Here is a 22,410-nt window from a genome sequence, read left to right as displayed (position 1 = left end):
TATTTAAGTATACATATTTTTAAAGTTTATTTTCAATTTATTGGGAAATATTTATTTTGATATTTTAGTATTTTGATGTATAATATATATTTTAAAATTATATAAAAATAATATAAAAATTAATATGAACGGGCTGGGTCAGACTCGGGTTTTAGCATTTTTATCCAGGTCCGGCTTGGACAAAATTTTAGACCGATTTTTAGGGTTGGGCCTATGCCTAGCAAATGGGCCCAAATTTTTAGTTGGGCCTAGCTCAAACCCAATCTGGCCTGGCCCATGCTCACCTCTACTTCTAATGCTTTGTGCAAACATTGTTTTCGCTTAAAATCACTGGGCCAGGAGAAAAAACCACAACCAATTGGGAGGCAAAGTCATAAATTTACTTATTTATTTAATTTTTATCAGTGCAATATCATAATTCATAAGAGGAAGATGGAATCTATGATTGATAGTAAGATCGTATTTTTAATATATTTATTTTTGGCTAATTATCGAATAAAATACTATTAAATTTGGATTTTTCTTATCAAGAATGAAGTTAGTGTGTTGAATTCAAACTCTTACAAAAAGGGGCTAAATTGGAACAAAAAGTAAAGATGATGGCTTAATTGAAAGATTGAAGTTTCAAAGATGACTGGATGAAAATTAAAGGGTTGAAATTTTTTTTAAAGTGGCTGAATAAATATTGAAGGATTTTTAATATTGCTACAACTTTGTAATTAGTTTAAATTTAATCTCTAGTTTAAATTTGATTTTTAAATTTTGAATTATTTATTGATAATATTTAGAATTATTTAGTGATAATATTTAGAATTATTTAATGATAATATTTAGGAAAATCTAACTAAATTTTAACACGAAAAATGTATATAAATAGCTAGTGGCTACAACCAGTTGAACACACATTTTACCTTTCGCATTTAATAAATTCTCTCTTTTTTCTGCTCCTACATCTTGGCAATTCAATTGTGCTGATTGGGCCTGTTCATGGGTTCGGCCACCTGGTCTAATCTGAAGGCCTGCTCGAAATGTGGGAGGGTTTGGGCAAAAATATAGGCCCGAAAAATTGGTTTGGACAAAAAAATAAGGCTCGTTTAAAAAACAAGCTAGGCCTCAGGTAAGGGATTTTTGGCCCGGGCCCCGTCCGAACTCATTAAAGGACAAAAATATCTTTTTTTTAAATATTATTTTCTTATTGTTTTCTCCCTATTTTGCTAACATTTTACTATTATGTTGCTACTATTTTGTTGTTATTATTTGAATATTGTATAAAACTTATTTTATTATTATTTTAGAGGCATTTGCTTGTTAAGTTGCATCTATCTTAGTGTTATTTAAGTATACATACTTTTTAAAATTTATTTTTAATTTATTGGGAAATATTTATTTTGAGGTTTTTAGTATTTTTGATGTATTATATATTTTAAAATTATATAAAAATATAAAAATTAATATGGGCGGGCTAGGTCAGGCCTGAGTTTTAGCATTCTTATCCGAGTCGGGCTTGGACAAAATTTTTAGGCCCATTTTTCGGGTAGGGCCTAGCAAATGGGCCTAAATTTTTAGTTGAACTCGGCTCGAACGCAGCCCGGCCCATGCACACCTTTAGTGCTGATTCATTCATTTTATTCTTTTACTTTCAACTTTGGTTTAATTACCTTCCAAGGCCCTTTCCCTTTCCACTTATCACAATTCTATTTAAATCATTTATTTTCAAACATAATTCTTTCCATGATTAAATATTTTGCAATTATTGTTATTTTGTCATAAGAATTTATATTTGATAGTTTTGACACCCATCATCAATAATAGTATTTCAACCCATGTGTTAAGTGACAGACATGATCTTTTATTTTTACTTATTTTAAGGTTGAATTTAATTATAAAATATAGGGGTTAAATTAACATATTTGGACCCTAACGATTAGATTTGTTTATTGGTCGGGTTACTTGTCCAAATTTGATGGCTTCGTTCAAAGTTTTAATAAATGAAAAAATATAAAATTAATAAATAAATATATTTTTTAACAAAGTTAAAAATAATATGGGTTGACTTAAAATGAGTTTGAGTTAACCATTTACAAAAATAGGAAGGCTTTAGTAAAATTTTAAACCCATATTTCGAGTCAGATAGAATTTGGACAAATATAAAATATATTAATATCATACTTTAAGCCCGATTTAAATCGATCCATAAACACCTCTAATAACTACATAAGTTGGAGAAAAGTCAAAAATACAACGAGATTTGACTCTTAAATTAGGCTTAAAATTTGAGCTTTAAAAAGTTAAACTTGGGTAAAGACCCAAAATGAAATTGGTTTAAGAATTGGGCCTAGATTCGAGTTTTGACCTTGATCCTGCTTTGAATCTAAACGAATTTAATTGTAGACAGTGGATGTTTGAAAAAGGGCTTGGACCATCAAACTTTTTATTTAATTTAAAACCTTTTAATGGGTTTCTTAATTGGACCACCATAAATCATAATTAAAATTTAATTTTAAAAACAAAAAGAATTTTTTTATTTCAAATTGAAAACCTACATGTGAATATCCAAATATCCACCATCCCTTATCACATATTCTCATCAAACACCATCTAACTAAAACCAAAACTAATAAATTCAGATTCGGAATTAACTGAAACCAAAATAAGGTAAATTTCAATTTAAACTTAACAATGAGCACTCAATTCAATTTAGCCCAATATTCAATTAAAAATTCAAGAGTGAAATTTGATTTAGTCCCCAGAATAGATGAAACTTAGTTTTACCCTTAACTTAAAACCAATCTTTTCATTTTAATTGTACAGATAAATTAAACTCTAAAGTTAAATTTAAAAGTCAATTTCGCTCAAAAAGTCTGAATAAGCCCATTTTAATAAAATCAAGATTCAAGATGTTTGTGATTCAAAAAGTTTAGACAAAATCATGGGCCAATGATCAAAGCCCGTTACTAATGCACAAAAAGCGTCTCATAGAGGTTAACTAATTAAATAGGGTTCATTTGACCCACTTGAATTGACCCAATTTGTGGAACACATGGAGAAGCCCATCTACTTAAAGTTTTAGTGGCCTAGTGAAACACTTCAGTAAAACTAGAGTTACCAGGGTAATTATTGTAAATCCTAAGAGATAAAGATGTATGGAGTTTAAATCCCTTAGGACACTCATCTTGTAGATTAACACTAATCTTAGCCGTCAATGTAATTCGATCTGTATCGTTGGATCTGGGGGAATTCAACTATAAATAGAGGCATTACCCTCATTTGTAATCACTCAGTTGCAATTCTTCATAGTATTTGAATACTATTGAGAGCATCTATTCACACACTTAGTGTGCTTTTTTTTTTCTTGTGACTCTTTTGTACTTTCGATTTTCTTTTATTTTGAGTTGTTTTTGTTTTGGTTTTGGTGTCTTAGAGAATTTTATCGAGAATTCTCATTTTGCAATAGTTAATCTAACTTAAGTAGATTTGAAACCATGAAATTGCCTAAAGTCTAACAGATTGTAAGACTAAAATTTTAACTCCATGTCAATTGGTATCAGAACTGGTGTTTGAATGTGCCAATTGAGATGAAAAGAAGGAGTTGAAGATCATGTTAAATTAATGGAGACTTGTGGGAGGGGTAAAAAAGCTAGCAGTTCGAGGGATATGCTGTCAGCTTTGGAAGGTAGGGTTGCCAAACTTGCTTTAAGGGGGATGTGAGGAAGACCATTGAAGTACTTGAAGGACACATCGATGAGTTGGACTTGATGATAGAGCAATTCAGGGACTATGTGGCGAAACAAAATATGATAAAAGAGGTCCTCAATGTCGCCAGGGGTGATTAGACATAGAAGAATGATACTCTCAAAGTCATGGTAACGATTTTAAAGAAATCGGTTGTAGAGCTGAAGGGGAAGCTTACTATATGTAAAGCTATTTTAGGTAATTAGATGCTGGTTTTGGATAATAAGTAGTGTAAAATAGATGTTCCCAAACTGGAAAAGTTTAAAAGGACAAGATGAGGGATGTGGACAATTTTCTCTGAGGGATGGAACGATATTTCTGTGCGATGGGTATCGAGGATGATGCCATTAAAGTAAATACTGCTGTAGTTTATTTTATTAATGTTGCTCTCTTATAGTGGCGTAGTAGGTCTACAGATGAAAAATGAGGTGAGATTGCAATTGGAACTTGGGAGAAGATTTAAAAAGAGTTCAAAAAACATTTTTACTTGTAGTATGGAGTTTGTTAAAGACTTCAGTGAGCTAATGCTTCAAATCTCTAACTTGAGTGAGAAAGAAGCATTCTACTAGTTTAGGGATGGGTTAAAGACGGAGGAAAAATAAGAGTTGCACCATTAAAGCATCATTGAAATTATCGTAGCCATGGTTGAGGTAGAGTCCTTTGTCGAGCTTGGCCTGAGAAAAGAGAAATTCGAGTCTTTTAAGCCTAAAGAGACAGACAATGGTGGGGAAGACCATGAGGAAGAAAGATAAGTTGAAATGGGAAAAGTGACAATGATAAGAATGGCGGTAATGGGATGTAGAAGCCTAACAACAAACCAAAGGGGCCAGTGAAATGCTTCCTTTGTAATGGATTGCATCTGGTGAGGGACTATCTAAAGAAATCTGTACTTTCTGCCATCGAAGAGGATGATGAGCCAGACAAAGAACAGATGAGACTTGGTTTGATCGTACGTTCAGTCGAAGCCAAGAAGGTCAAAGAGAATGATAATAAGCCTGTGAAGTGCTTCTTATATTGTTGTCCGTATAGGTTACGAGATTTTTCCGAGCAATCTAAGTTGTCTGCAATCACTAAAGAAGATGAAGCGAAGCCAAAGAGTGAGGCTTTAAAGCTTGGGTCAATGATGTTCAAATCTGCTAAAGCAAAGAGGGATAACAAGTAAAAAGTTTGATGTATGTGTACATCAACATTGCAAGTCAAAGAAAGAGTGCCCTTGTTGATACAGGGCATCATGTTTGTTTATATTTAAGAAAGCCATGGGTAAACTTGGTCTTTTAGTTAGTAAATTGACTAAGAAGATCAAGACAGTTAATTCCAATAAGGTCCCAACTGTGAGAGTAGTACAAAGAGTTGAGCTATAGATCGGTCAATGGAAAGACAATGAAGACTTCAAGCTAATTCACTTAGATGATTACAACTTTGTTCTTGGTCTAGATTTTCTTGACAAAATTAATGCTTTGTTGGTTCCTTTTGCTAATTGTATATGTATCTTGGATACTCGACAACAATAGTGCGTTGTATTGGTGAGTTGAGACATGAAGAGTGGAACCAATGTACCATCAGCAATCCAGCTAGCCAAGGATGTTTCGTGTGGTAGGATTATTGACTTGGTAGATTGAAGTGCTACAAAAACCCTTTTGAAAATGCTAAAGAGGTAGAAAACATATATAAAACCTGTTGAGTCATCAGTGGGGCTACCACCTATAAGAGAGGTGGGTTGTGCATCAAACTTTGGGGGAAAAGTGGTGATGCAAACTGGACAGTTGGATAAAGTAAGTTTTATGAGTGAGGTATATATCAAACACTCATCTAGTGTTTTACATTTTGACTTACCGTTAGTTAGGCAAAGACATAAGGACTTAGAGTTTTGAAGCGGGTAAGCAGTGAGACTTACAAACCAAAGTTAGCGGCAAGATTCAAGGTTCTTGTGTCGAAGCCTATTTGTGAGGATCAATGAGGTCTTGATCGAGACAAGTCACAATAGGGCCAAGTATGAGTGGTGACCTTTTATGATTGAGATGTAAAAAAGAGAAATATAGTTCAAGTTAAGCAACGATGGAGACATAAGTCGAGATAAATGTTCCGAGGGGTGAAACTACCAGATAGAGAGACTAGTTAGGAATCAGCCTAGGCATTGAGATAGTTTTGAGATAAGTTAAACTTGTGCCATTTCGAGGACATGACGAGGGCGTCACCAGAATGAATGGGAAAGAATGTCATGAGCTGTAGATCAAAGACCATGACTAATAAACAAAAAGCGTCCCATGAAGGTCAACTAATTAAATGGGTCTCATTTGACCCATTTGAACTGGCTCAATTCGTGAAACACATGGAGAAGCCCATCTATTTGAAGCATTGGTAGCCCAATGAAATACTCTAATAAAACTAGAGTTAACAAGATAATTATTGTAAATCCTAAAGGATAAAGATGTATAGACTTTAAATCTTTTAGGACTCTTATGTAGTAGAAATGCACTAATCTTAGCCCTTAATGTAATTCAATCTATACCATTAGATCTAGGGGAGCTCAACTATAAATAGAGGCATTCCCCCTTAGTTGTAATCCTTCATAGCAATTGAATACTATTGAGAGCATTTACCCAAACATTTGACATGCTTTTTCTTTCTTGTGGCTACTTTGTTCTTTCATTGCTTTTTCGTTTTGAGTTGCTTCCACTTTAATTTTAGTGTATTGTAGATATTTTATCAAGAATTTTCACTTTGCGAGAGTTAGACCGACTTAGGCAATTTACTTAGGCTGATTTGAAACCAAGATATCGCCTAAGGTCACAAGGATTGTGAGACTAAAATTCTAGCCTCGTGACATCTACATGTACATGTTAGAAAATAATGTCTTGGATTGACTGACCATGACAGTGCTTTTTGGATTATTATGTGAAAGTCATAGTTATTCTCATTGTGGTAATAGTGTATGTAAATCTTTGGACTTGAGATCATCATAGTTTCCAACATAGGGAATTGTATATTTCGACATAATCGAATATCTTCTGTAATTGAATGTACTATGAAGATTGTTGTTAGGTATACCACAAACTATGTAATGGGATATGATTGATTAATATAATATTTGTCTTTTACATATATGGAGTGACATCTTGGGTCCCCTAATTGAGTGAGACTATAAATGCATTTTCATGCTCAAATGAGCTGATATGAGATATCAAACTCATTTTTGTATATTAATCTACTCAGGAATTAGGAAATAAAAATATTGGATTATACAAATGTGATTGTCTTATGTCTTGTGTTTAATCTACATATTAGGGACAGTTATAAACTATATGGTAACATTTCGCGAAAAAGTTTTTTCGGACCACAACATTTCTACAACTTGAGTAACAGTAATGCGGTGCTAAATGTCACTCACTATTTATGATACTTGGGTTATAATAATACTACCAATGTTATAATATTTTTACAAGATCACAACCTATGATCGATACGATTAAGATTTGTAGAAAAATTGATATTACATTTAAATGTCTGATTGGAATTTTATCACATATATTATTCTAATTCAACATAGACTTTTTTATAAGATTTTTTTCCATCATATGAATCCAAATTTGAGTAATTATAAATGGATCATCTTAGGGTTAATTTAAATATCTAACATATTTTTCTTCCTTTATCTCTAGGGTGACTGTTGAAAATTAAGACATTGACAATTTGGTGCCAGAGGGAGTACCCACTCCACTGCCTACTAAATCTATATGGAGATAATTTCCATATTTAATGTGTTGAGAATTTATTGAAATGACTATTTAGGCTATGATGAATATATGGACGATATCTAGCCCATTATGGAAGATCATATCACATGGGGAATCTTTTATTGGTGATTGGATTGAATAAGATTACTCTTATCTAATCCCTTGAATAAAAAAAACTTGGATTGGATTGGACCACTAAAGACTTAGTTGCGAAGAATATTTGTTTATTTTGTTTGTTTTTATTCTACTGTATTCAACTTGTAATGTGCTTGTTTTATAGGGATTATGATATATATTCTTATGGAAGCAAGTCTCAATAAACTCTATATAATTGAGAGATTTGTATAGGTTTATGTATGGAGAGAATTGACTACTTAATATGTTCTAAGTGAGGAACCTTATTGTATGAGTGCATAGTGATAGTAAAACCTCTGTGTTGTGATTTTATTTGCTAAATTCACAAGAGGTGAATTTAGTGGTGAGAGCATCGAGTCTTCAAAGTAGAAGGGCGAGAGAAATTATCTCAGGCACTAATTCAATTATGCAAATTGTTTCTTAGCAACGCTCTTTTTTTAACATAGATCGTAGTTTTAAATATGACACTCCATTCATGTTACCCTTAGAAAAAAAGGACATGGTAGAAGTTTATAGGTAACTAGTCAATTGGTTTTTTGGGTAATTCAACTTTCTTTCACATATTCCTCTTTCTGGAAGTGTAAATCCAAGTTTGATTCATCATACAATATATACTTGTAATGTACTTGTGTTTGTATTCGACTTTACAGACTATACATCTTTTAGTTGCAATGGATATGTAAATGAGTACATAATTGGTCGATTACTTCCAAATCCTTAGCTATATGAAACTGAGAACATTAGTCATAATTTAATTGGTTTAAATATTTTTATTTAATTAAAAATATCACGTGTTATAATTTAATTAGTTTAGAAATTTTATTTAACCAAAGTTAACGATTAATACCTAAAATTATAACGAAATAAAACTTCTAAGTAATAAAAATCTTTAAATACTTGGAGGAGAAATATTACATAATAACTATTTTTCATATATGCTTTTAAAAGAAATGGGATTACAATCAAAGGGTAAATGAAATAGGTATGAGTTGGAGGAGTGGATTCAAAAGCTGTTGAAATTCTATCTAAATTGGATAGAGCGGCAATTTTGATGTGATAGCTGCAAATTGTCTTCCAACATCATGACATTCTAAACAAGTTTTTATTTATTTATGTTGTAGAAATCCCTTTTATGATAACGTGTAGGAAAGGCCATGAAATTGTAAGTGTGCCGGAAGAGTCAAGTCAATTTGGAAAATTTGAGGCCCTCTTCTTACGTGGGCCTTTGAAATTAACTGCTAGCTAGATATGCACTTTGGATAGTTGTGATTGTCAGAAGAAGAAAAATGTTAGGGGTAGAGTATAATGTTTATAGTGCACACCATTCACTACCATTTTGATTAAAGCTTATTTAAAAATGAAAAAGAGTAAGTTAATTCGATGAAAATGGAATAAAAAGATCCTACCATTATCATATTTGTTTGATTGAATGGAATAACTTTGTTTGGTTATATGGAATAATACAATAGTTTAAAAGATTATTTTATCTTCTGTATGATATTTTTATGTAAAAATTAAATTTATTTTCTTAATATCATAAAATTATATTATTGTAATTTATGTACTTATAAAAATATTTTTACATAAAATAATTAAATATAAAATATTATTTTATTAATCCCATATAAATACTCTCTTTTCTCTAACTCCCCTCTTTTCTCTCTATTTTGTAAAATTGAAATTTCTTAAAAAATATTTTAGGAGAACAAATTTTCTTTCTGACTAAATGGCCCATTCAGACTCCCCACCCATGAATCCTTATTACGGGAGTTGAAAGAAAAAAGATTGCAAAGCATTCTACTGAACTAAACTCTATTTTTTACGCTACCAATAAAGAAATCTTAATACTCCTCCTTTTATGTTGTTAATTGGAATATATTTATTGAAATAAAAGGACACCTTATTGAGATAAATGAACATCTCACACGTAAAAATCTTGTTATCTCTTTATGAATCTTGTTCTTAATTAAAATAGTTAGCATATAATCAATTATTTCATAGATAACTAACTAAAATAATCAATGTAATAAATTAGAATACATTTGGATAATTATGATAGAAACCCAAATTTTAGGGAAAAATTGTAGGTTGTTTTATATTATTTGACAAATTTAAAGGTGTAATAGTAAGATACATGATATTTTTAGGGAGATAATTTAAGTTTAAATATTAAGAATAACATTGTTAGAAGATAAAACTAAAAATCTTAAAATAATCAGTGTTCATGATCATAAAATAAATATAAAAATATTTTCATCATAAAAAAACATTTCAATTAAACAACATATATTGTCTTATCAATTTTTCTTATATTAATTATACAAATAAAATATTTTTATATGTTTCATAATTATGTTTATTTCACCTCATTCATTTCAACATAATACAATTATATAATATGTAAAAATAATTAAAACGTAACACTTTCAACCTAATATAATTACAAAATATGTAAAAGAAATTACAACATAACATAAAAGAACAATATGAAAGTAATCCAAATGTACGAGTTTAACAAAATCTATATAGTATAAACTATAAATATACCATAAGAAAAAGTAAATATATAATACTTTGATGAAAAAAAGCCATGAATAATTGTTAGGTGGATTTTGACCTTATATATTAAATGTTGACAAAACTCACATGGATCAATTATTCAAAAATTATAATAAATATGGAAGTTTTGAGTTTTGAGTATTTAAGTTTGAGATTTATTATAGGTAAATTATATGCGGAGGTATTTGAGTTTCATTATAAGTTGTTTTCTTTTAGTTTTATTAATTTATTTTAAATTCTAATTTTAATCCATTTGTACTGTAATAATTTAATTTTACTTTATGACTACTAGAAAATATAATTATATTTTGATTTTGATTTTGCTATACTTGTAAGCTTTAAAAAAATAACTATATGCTGCATCATATAAAGGGTTGATATGTAGTTGGTATCTGAACTTTTTTTTATACCTAGTTTGTACTTGAAATTGTATTCCGTCACCCAAGTTGGTACCTTCGTGACCTGACATCAAATGCAATACTTATTTTAGGTCATTTCCGCACTTGATGAGTTTGTTTTCTTGCACTTTTATAATTAAGTATTGCATTTTTAGTATTAGTAGCCTAGGATCTAAATATTAATAAAACAAGTGTTTTTACGCATTTTCTATTATTTCGATGATCCATAAGGTCGGCTCGGGTCTCGTGAGTGACTAATGAGCTATTTAAGTGTGTAGGATGCCAATTTAGGCTTAGGATATACTCAACGTCCTAACGAGGAGCTTCCTTTCGTCACGAAGATGTGATGAATATGGAAGAGCATTCACGATGGCGATGTCGTGAAAAGGATCATTCTTACATCACGATGACACGACGATGGCAGGCAAAAATGAAGTTGATTCCTTGGACGACACTTTTGGGATATTTTCATATTTGGACCTTAAAATTTATCAGAATATTGTATTTATTGGTATCTAAGTGTATCTAGGGTTGAGTGGTCACTAAGTAGCCCATTGCCTACATAAGCAACTTTAGGGTCACCAGAATTGTGTGCAGTTTTAGACAGACAATTTTACGATTCAATTTTCTTTTCTTTTCATCGTGTAATCTAAACTTTTCTATTTCGATGTGAAGACAATTGCGAGCAAAGATTGTTTTAGCACCATGTATCAATATATTCATGAGCTTTCTCCTATCTCTTATTCTTTTATTTATATTTCATTTCTCTAATTGATTAGCATTTGTATGAATAATTGAATAGATTATTGTACTTATTTCATAAATTGCATGATTCGATTAATAAACTAATTTATTTGTTAAGTGATTATTTATCCAAAATTAATTGTTTATTTAAGAGTACTTAGTATATTAGAAAGTGATGCCCCTGACAGAATATCGAGACAGGTGAAACTGAGAGGGTATCCTGTTGTGTATAACTTGTGCCAAGCGGAAAGCTTGGGAGGGTATCCGTATGCTTAGGAAGAGGCTAGAAGGATGACTTAGGTGGTAATCCTTAGTGAAGATAAACCGGGAAGGTAGTCTTAGCTAAGGGTGATAAATAACTCAATCTAGGATAATTAATTATTTAATTAGATAATTAGGGATTTAATCGATCATAGGCTAAAGGCTTGCATTGTTGATACTAGGAATAAGAGAGTCCATTAGGTTAGTTTAGGTTAGTTAATTTAATTAGTTAATTAAAATATTAATTTGGATTCGCACTACTAATTTGTGACTCGACTAGATTAGTAATTATTTTCTATAATTAATTTAATAACGATTTCTCCAATCTGCAATCCCTTGTGTACGATTCTCGAAATACTTTCTAGTGTTTCGTTGTAAATTTTACTATATTACAAATTGACCTATAAGCTTGCGGACACCGCCGATTTAATTTAATATATTTTTGGTGTGATATTTTACTATAAACGATAACACGTTTATAGACAGTCATTGCATACTAACACCATTAGTCTATGTTAACGTGGCACTGATGACCAATTCTATTGTGACATGCTGTAGCCTTTCGGCATGACACTTGGTGGGCATAAATTTAAAAAGTATAAATTAATTAAAAAAAGTATAAATTTTTGGACAAGTTCATGTACCAACTAAGTACTTTTGGATAAGTTCAAGTACCAACTAAGTACTTCTGGACAAGTTAAAAGGGCAAGCTACATGTTAACCCTTAGTGTCTGACCATATACAAGTTCAGGTACCAATTAGGTACAAAAAGAGGTTTAAGTACCAACTACATTACAAACACACTACCAAATAGTGACAACCCAAAAATCATCACGAAAAACGAAAAAAATGATCAAAAGTGCTATTTTGATACCCTTTTACTCTCGAAAACATGACCATTAGAATAGATATAAAGGTTTATATTGATGGTTGGGTGTTGCTAAAGTAACAATTGTCGATATAGAAACTGTATGCTAAAGTTGATTTGATAATACCTATATCGGCGATAAAAACTGTCAGTATAGGTTTCAAGTGCCAAGGTATGCAATAAACAAATAACAACGTTAGTGATTGTTAGTAAAAGGATATATGGATGCAATTCCTATTATCTCCTTAAACTTATAACAGTATAAACCGTTAATAAATGTTCTATGAATGAATTTCCAATATTATCTATGTTTCTAGACCTGTTCATGGGCTGGGCTACCTGCCCAGGCTTGAAGGTCTGTTCGAAATTTGGGATAGTTTGGGTAAAAATATTAGGCCCAAAAAATGGGTTTGAGCAAAAAAAATTAGTTCTGTTTAAAATATAGGCTAGGCTTGGGCTAACCCAACCCATTTTTAAGTTTATAATACTTTATATTATGTTATTTTTATATATTATGTAATTTAGAACATGTTAAAAAATAAACCTATACTAAATATATAACACTACTCTAATGTAAACATTAAAATGATGTTAAGATGACAATATAAAAAATTTCAATAAAAAAATGTATAAAATTATTAAATATGAAAATAATATAATATATATTTTTTTATAACTAATATGGGGCGGACTTAAAATGGGCTTGGATTAGTCTTTTGCAAATATGAGTGAGTTTAGGTTACTAGAAGTAATCTCACATTGCGAACAATAAGGTGGAACGAGGATGGATTCTCCAAAGTGATGAGGCTTGCTGAAGGTCAACATAGTATGAAAATGACAACAAGTCCCTTTAAGACTAACGTAAGGAAAAAGGCAGTCTACCAAGGGATGGGTTGATCATAGAAGTCCACTAGGGAAGGTATAACCTAAGGACCCTTGGGGCAAAATACAATAGAGCACTACTACATAGGTATAAGATGGTAGACAGACGTACAACCAAATACCCATATGCGGGGTGTATGAAAGGAAGGTAAGAAGTAAAGTAAGGATAGGATCTGCTGATATGGCGTGGTATCTAGTTGACGGTTAAATAGAGAGTCCAACCAACAGAAGATCTTATAATGAGCTGAGTAGCTCGGAGGATCGGTGTAATACCCTGAAAATCTTTACAGTAATATATTATCCTTGATATAATAAAATAAGGAAATAAAGTGATAAAAAGGGAAGTTTTGAGTTATGGCAACATTGGGAAGTAAATTATGATATCTTGATTCAGGAAAGGACTAAATTGTAAAAGTTAGAAAAGTTTTGTTGCCTAAGAGTAAATACTCAAGACTTAAAGGGTTAAAGTGTAAATATGAAAAGTTGAAGGACCAATAGTGTAAATATTTTAAGGGTAGAATGATCTAGAAACTAAGGAAAATGGATGAATTAGGACCAAATTGAATAAGTGAAGAACTATGAGGACTAAATTGCAATTTTACCAAATTAAATGATGACTCAAGGATGGAATTCTAAAAGATCATGAAGAGCAAAATGGTCAATTAGTAAGAGAGAATTCTAGAATGTAATGATTATGTTAATGATATTTTAAATTAATTAATTAGATAAATATTATTTTATTAATATTTTATGAGATATTTAATATTATTTTATTATTATTTATTTAGTATATAAGGAAAGAAAGATGAAGAATTTTCATCATCTTTCCTTTCCATGCAAACTAACGTGAGAGAAAGAGAGGAAGAAAGAAAGTTTTACTTTCTTTACAATTTGGTCCTTTTACCAAAAATTCACCATTTTCACCCAAAAATCAAATGAATTTCCATAGCTACCAAGAGAGAAAAATGTTAAGGAGAACATGGGGAGTTAGAATATCAAGTTGGGTTCAAGAAATAGAAGCTGGAGGAGAGAAAATCAAGTTAAAGATTGGTATCAAGAGAATAAGGTAAGTACATCAAGATTTCAATATGTTTTAAGTTTGTTATTGTTGATAAATCATGGAAATAATGTTATAGTAGAGTTTTATTACATAAGGTCCTATGTTCTTGATATGTTAGTGAAGAGAAAATAAGAGAAAGTGATGAGAAATGGTGTAGAAAAAGAAAATAAGGGTGTTATAACATGGTAATTAATAGCTTGCACTAAAACAGTTATGGACAGCAGCAGTAGTCTAACTTTGAAAAATCACCATAAATTTTATAAATTGAATTAGAAGATGAAAAAATATGGAATTAAATCTTAATGAGTCTAGTTTCTCATAGAAGAAACAGTGTAAGCAATGAATTTGTAAATTTTGATATATAATGAATTTTGTGAGACAAGGTCAGAATGAATTCAGGTTCCCTGTTCAGACTTTGAAAAATAATAAAAAATTAAGAAAAATAATTAGAGGCTTAAATTTATATTTATAGAATCCTGAATGAGTCTAGTTTTATTAGAAACAAACTAGAACATCATTTGAATTCTGTAAAAGGAGATAACTAATTTTAGTGAAGAAGGGTCAGAATTGTCGAGACAGCAGAACAGGGGTGACTTTAATGAATAAACTGTACTAATTGGCTAAACCAAAAATATCTGAAAATTTTATGATAAGAATAAATGTGAGTCTAGTTTCAGGAAAAATTAACGGATCTTAATTTATAGTTCTGTAGCTTAATATATAAATAATTTAGTGACTATGACGCAAATGGACAGTTTGAATGTACATATAAGTAAATAGTGAAATTATTGATAATGTTACTTGTTGTATGTTATATAAATTAAGGATGTGGAATGGAGAGGAGGAGGAGGAAAATATGTATGAATATTCATCTAGCATGGCTAATTTGCATGTTTTAGGCTCGGGACTAAATTGAATAAAAGTAAAATTTTATGGGCAATTTTGTAAAATGTCGAAATGACTAAATTGCATGAAATAGATTATTTTATTATTTAAATTACAAAAATTTAACGAAATTATCAATTTAGTTCAAGATCGGGAAAACATGTTTTAGGGATTAAATTGAAAAGTGTTGAAATTATGGAAAATTTTGATATTTTATAGAATTCATGGACTGTTATCAATATATATGAGAATAATAGTTGGAAATAAGGATTAAATTGCAAGAATTTTACTTTCCGTCCCTAAGGATGAAATCGTCATTAATTAAAGTTTAGGGGCAAAATGATAATTTTGCCTAGAGCATTAATTAAATGTATTAGAATATGAAATGAATGAAAATGATGATCAAATTTATTTATAAAGATCCGGACGACACAAATACGAGACTTGATCATGGAAAAGAAAATATATCAGAATAATGAAATAATAAACACGAGCAATCAATGAGGTAAGTTCGTGTAACTTGAATTATATTCTGAAATGCTTGAGGTTGTATGTTATTGATGTGAATATGATTTGAATGTTCATTGTATGAAAATTTATAAAACATTGATATATTTGATAAAATGGGAAGAAATCCCGGTTGAATGAAAGGAAAATTCGATGGATCTCGAAAAGGAATTGACGGTAAAAGGATCTAGCACGGACGGGTGATCCTATCTCGATATAGCCCTCCAGAAGAATATGTGTAAAATGGATTTAGCCGGACGGGTAATCCGAATTAGGTCTCAATTTAGCTCGGGTGGTAATTCAGATCCAAGCTCATTAGAGTAATTGTCGTTCTGAGGATTTAGCTCGGGTGGTAATCCCGACAATACTCTATGAGTTTATATTGCGAGGATTTAGCCTGGTGGTAATCCCATTGCAAGGATGAGGTTCATGAGTGTGCTCCCGATATAAAATATGTAAGACCATGGTTGAAAGATACCATGGCAACTCGATATAAAATGTGTAAGACCATGGTTGAAAGATACCATGGCAACTCGATATGAATGTGTAAGACCATGGTTGAAAGATACCATGGCAACGTGATATGAAATGAACAGGACCATGGTTGAAAGATACCATGGCAACATGACAGAAAATGAGTAAGACCATAGTTGAAAGACACTATGGCATCATGTCAAAGATAAATAAGACCGTGGATGGGAGACGCTCTAGCATCTGTTGAACAATTGATATTCAGGTAATATGTATCAGATGACGAATGGTTATATGAAATAATTATGAAGATAGATAAACGAAATAAGTATAAGTACATGAAATATAATTTATGTTAAGTTTGATATAAACTATTACCGGAATAAATATACATAAAATATATGGAAATGATGGAGCATGAAATATTGATATAATGAAATGAATGATATATGCTTATGAAGAAACGGTAAGAGCATGATATGTTTCATGACATGTACATATATGATTATCTTTGATATGTTGATACAAGGAAATTATGTAATTAAGACTATTATTAAACTCAAGTGCGATATGTCGAGAAAATAGGTATATCAGTGTTGAATTTATATGAGATATGTGCAAGTATACTAACAATGTTGCTGTTTGATGCTTATACAACTGTCAAACTGTTGATTGAATGGTAATATATTTATTTATATGATGCATTGAATCGGTAAGTATTTAAATTTTTTTTTTTAGTGATCTGTAAATGGTAGTAATGCTCCGAAACCCTGTTCTGGCAGCGGATACGGGTTAGGGGTGTTACAATCGGGTAGAGTTCGCCACCCTGGCAAGGCAAACTTGTCATAAGCGAACATGGAGTAAATTTATGTTAATTTATTTACATCTGTCACCCTCTTGTGATAGATTTCATTTGTGAGTGGTCTAGTGAAAGAAATAACTACGTTCTCTCGAACTTAAAGAGTTGATTTATGTTTGTAGGACTTGTGAGGTTGAACGAGGACTCAGAGGAGGGACAAAGCCAGATAGAGTGAAGATCGAGAATCATAGGATGTCAAAGTCATGCACCTAGGAATAGGGTACCATTAGAGGCTGTGCCTCAGTTTCAGTTACAGTTATATTGAAACCAAATAACATCCACAAAATCTGTATTTTTGATAGTTTACCTTAGCTAAGTATTAATAGATTCTTTATACACAGCTAGATTTGAAATAGATATTTGAGGGACCCAACACTTAATGTCTTAGGGCCTTAGTTGTAAGAATAATTATTTTAAAATTTTATTCTTTGATAGTTTTATTTATAGATTATTTTACAGAAGTCGAGTTAGCAAAGGTTAATTAAGTATAGGTGCATTTATGATGCTCCATACCCAAATTTGACGGATGGGTTAGGTGTAGGGTGTTACAAATTATTGGAAGGTTTGGTTGGAAACTTTGGCATATGTACCGAATTATGCATTTTTTTTCAAAAACGAGGGCCTTGTCTTAATGACCAACCTCCCTCATTGCAACATCAGCCAACAGTGAGTAATGTCGACTGGCATGAGGTCGTGACGTGACTCACTATTTTGGTGACGTCACGACGTGGAAAAGATGACATCATGACATAAGTCCTGAATTTTTAAAACTTTGCAATTTGGTCTTAATTCGTGCTTAGGTTGACAAAAGAGCTTTTGTAAGCTCGATTAAGACTTGAAATTGATTTTAAACATGAATTGAATGTGATTGACACTTAATTGCATGTGTGAATGATTATTTACTGTGTATTTGATTGTAGTTGCTCCGACAATGAATGTGACACTCCATAACTCTAACCTGACATCGTTTCGGGTTAGGGGTGTTACAATGCAGTTCGTGCACCAGGTTGCACTTTGTGCACTAGGTTGCACTTTGTGCACCAGTATGCACTATATGTGCCAATTTCCCCTACTTCAGTTTATTTGATAATGCCTTTTAATGCCGGTTGGTGTGTTGATTGGATGATCCGTGTATCTATCCTAATCTAAGTAAGGTTAATAGGGGTTATAAATTGTAAACTTGATAAATGATATCGAAACAAAATAGTATAATGATATGATCAATTGTGTATATGTATATATGGATCATGATAAAAGAAGCATGTGAACAACTATGTGAATAAGTTGAAAGCAAGCCCTAAGGGCCGAAACAAATACAAATGAGTCGATAGACTCCAGAAAGAGATTTAAATGAGGAGTTAAATGGTTTATTTATGTTAAATGAACATGGAATTGAATGACATAATGTTGAGGACATTAGTGTGCAATTCATGATAGGCCTTGAATGTTTGAATGGCTTAAAGATATATAATTGGCAAGTAACTTGAATTGGTCAAATATATTGCTATATTGAATGAAATTGGTTTTGCCATTTGCTACATGTATGCTCATATATTTATATGTTAATGGAATAGTTGACATTATTAGGATATGATTGGGTAGTCATTGAATATATATGTCTTATGGCATGTTATTAAATCTTGGATTATAAAAGTACCAGTGAGCTTTATCACATAATGTACGGTTTATTTATTTCACGCACATGTTGTATAGCTCTTTTCATTTTGTTAAAAAGGCATGTGCCTAGGATTGATTAGTTTCAAGTTGTAAATGGTCAAGCTTGAGTAATGTTGTAATGAATGAATGGAGAAGGTAACCATTCAAGCATGAAATTGGTTTTGTTGTCTTATTTTTGTATATAGAACTTGTTAAATGTGTTGGATGGTTAATTAAGGTCTTAACACCAACTATTGTTGTCATGTGTTAGGTTGAAAATAAATGGAAATTGGAAGTATAGTATTGTACCGAGGAAGTCTCGCCTCTACCCCTTGGATGTCGCGATGCTAGCCATTCTCATCGTGACATCCCCTATTTGATGTCGCGGCGTTGACTCTGTAATGTTTCTAAAACTTTTCAATTTGGTCTTGGAGCTGTGAAGTTTGCTTACTGTCTTCAAGGTCACGACATCGAACCGTGGAAATTGTGACATCAACCTGAGAAGTTTTATAAACCTTATAGTTTAGTCCTTGTTCGACCCTGGGATAGTAATGAGCTCTCGTAAGCTCGTATATGACCCGAGAATGATTATGTATCGCATTATACATGTATTATACGCATATTTAAATATAAAATGGTTGAATTTGTATATAATTGATCATAGTTACTCTAACAACGAATGTGACATCTTATAACTCGAACCTGACGATCGAGTCGAGTATGAGGTGTTACAAAATATACTAAAAAGTCTGCACACTATTTGAGAATAGAATAGTTATTAAAATGGAAACAACCGATAATTTGTTCATTTACTTGAAAATCATCAAACAATAGAATAAAGCCTGTAGAACATAACATGAGATGAAATAACCCGATGGGAGCAAGAGTATTTCTTCATACGCTTTCTTTTGTGCCTCTTGTCACCTTAACAATTTGGCTTTAATTTCTTATTTAGAAAGCACACTGTCATTCCAACTCTTTTGACTACTACAAGCATACAGGACATGGCAAAATGTTGAGTGATTGAACAAAGGTTCCCAATTAAGACCACTAGAAATATTCATGTGAATTAACTATGCATATAATTTGTAGAAGACAACTTAATCCAATATCGATGAATACTTATGATATCGCTCAAGGGTTATGATTAATTTTGATGTATTGAAATCACACAACGAATCTAATCGTAGCACTGTACTTGCTCCCACACAGAAGCATGACATTAAGCATAAACTTATTGTGTAAAATATTCAACCAAGTTGAGTCATATTTGGTTTCCAGTAAGAAATCCATTCTACACGACCCTTACCTTTAGAGTCAGCTTCAATATCATCAGCCACTTGAATCAATATGATTATGCACTTTCACCAGAAAAAGTCACAACATAGAGCGAATGGTAAAACCTTAACTAATTACCTAACTTTCAAAACTAGCAAAATTCAGCAATAGAAAGTATAATCAAACTCTGCAGAGTATATGAAAGGCAAATTCTCGGGGGGGGGGGGGAACTTCAGTTACAATAGGTAACAAAAAGAAATAGCTTACCTCCACTTGCTTTCATCGTAAGGAGAGTAATCAATATCCTCTTTTCTAACGCAATTAAGCATCAAAGCCGCGATTGAAGCAAATATTCCTAAAAGAAATAAAATAATAATGATGATCCATATAAACATTGATAGAAGGAAATTAAAAAGGAAGCTGATAAATTAATGGTAGAAACAAAGTTGGAACAAAATGTACAGAGTAAATAGTGGGCAAAAGAGACATTGATAGAGCTGCATACGAGGACATCGACCCAAAACCACAAGCCAGCACCGAAAACGGTGCCAACGATGCCGAGATCGAAGATCGCCCTCAGTTCTCCCACTCCATTTGATTGTTCTCCAATCTAATTAATTAACTAGTAATTGACAAGGAACAAAAAATGATTTGATTCGAGGAAAAGGAAGAATGACGGAAGAGCTTCCGTTTGACGAGGCCCATGATGGCCCTGGAAGGAGGAGCTACTTCTAGGGAAAAGGAATGGAAAGAATAAGAATAAGATGAAGGAAAAAGCATATGGTTTAGTTTTCATATTAGGGGTATAAGATATTTTATTAAGAAGTACTAACTTAAAAATTTTAAATTATCATCCAAGTTAAAAATATGTCATAGGTTACTATTTTTCATACATTTAAAATTTAGTTTTAGACTTTATTTTTAGGAATTTAGTTTCTCTACTTTTCAAAATTTGAAATTTAAGTCCATTTGTTAACATAATTATTTTATTTTATAAAAATTGTTGGTGTGATATTTTGAAATAAAAAAAAACTCACTTAGTACCCAAATAACTAAAGAAAAGACTTTATAATTAATTTAGATTTAACAAAATAATTTTAGTAGTGTTAACAGTTCAACTTTAAAAATTCTGAAAATAAAGGGACTAAATTTTAAATTTACAACATGTAGGAACCTATGCCATATTTCAACTTTTTAGAATATATTGAACTAATAAAACTGTTGACATATATAAGACTTATACTGACGAATAAATTTGATGTCATTATAGATACTTTTATACTAACAATAGTAAAATGTGTTGGTATAGATAAGTAATTTGCTGATATAAGATAAGACCTACCTATACTAATGGAATTGGACCGTCAGTAAAAATAAACGTTGATATATACCAAATTATTGACAGTGAAGTAAATAATTTTGAATAAGTTGGGAGGGTAAACTATCCATTAACCCTAATATAAACAATTCCTTATATTTTTGGTTCAACATTAAGCTTGTGGGTTGACAGATTGATGGCTAGCAAAAGGCAAAAGCCCATTCTAGCTGGGACTGTGACTTTATTTTATTATAAAAATAAATAATTTAAACCTTCATAAACTTGAAAGAGTTCGGTGGATTCTTTATATTCTTTTAATCCAACATAATAAGTAAACTTTCTTAGACTGTTAGATGCTAGATTTATTCCCACTGTTCCCACTTGTTCCAATTTAGGTTTTTCTGTTTCCACTTTATCTCTAATCAGCATAATTATGAGAATTTATTTTTACTAAATTAATACAAAATACAAAGTTCCTAAAATTTATTACCTTTTATATTTTTACATCTAAATAAGTATTTAATTTTTACAAAATTTTAATAAATTTTAAACATTTTTAACTTATATACAAAAAGTCAATTTTTTACAAGGGACCCAAACTATTCTTAAATATATATATATAAACACTCAACTAATAAGTTGAAATAAGTCAAATGTTTAATTTATTCTTTAATAAACCTTTAAAATAAATTAACGTTTCATTTGTTTAAATGTAAAATGTATTATATAAATAAAATAGTAAAATTTAAGAGGTTTTTAAAATGTTTTAATCTTTATTGAAAAGGCTTTCTAAAGGTTAGATACTTAGTGAAAAGCTTTGAATAAGTGAAGGTAGTTTGAAGAAAAATGCTATATAATAGCGAGTATAACCTCCTAATAATTTAAATAATTCATTGATTTTGGTAATATATTCATAGATAATTCTCTTGAATTCATGAATAGTTCTTTTTGCCGTACGGATATACATCATCCAACTATAACTAAATAAAATAAATTAGTATATACAGAAATGCGTGTGCGTTCTCCAAAGATTTTTCATATAATTTATTAGTAACAACTTATA

At 31.1% G+C, this 22,410-nt stretch overlaps 1 long non-coding RNA gene across 1 annotated transcript; it reads right to left on the bottom strand.

Annotated features, from left to right (window-relative positions):
- Positions 1-18,915: 18,915 nt before the first annotated feature.
- Positions 18,916-20,810, bottom strand: LOC128295530 (uncharacterized). The gene is made up of 3 exons (XR_008286022.1): positions 20,492-20,810; positions 20,297-20,384; positions 18,916-19,248 (listed from the first exon to the last, which is right to left on the bottom strand). It is a non-coding gene; the product is annotated as an uncharacterized LOC128295530 (long non-coding RNA).
- Positions 20,811-22,410: the final 1,600 nt, after the last annotated feature.

Source organism: Gossypium arboreum, chromosome 7, assembly GCF_025698485.1.
Source record: "Gossypium arboreum isolate Shixiya-1 chromosome 7, ASM2569848v2, whole genome shotgun sequence".
In the NCBI taxonomy this organism is placed as follows: domain Eukaryota; kingdom Viridiplantae; phylum Streptophyta; class Magnoliopsida; order Malvales; family Malvaceae; genus Gossypium; species Gossypium arboreum.
Note: the sequence above shows the minus strand (reverse complement) of the source record. Positions and strands in the feature narration are given on the sequence as shown.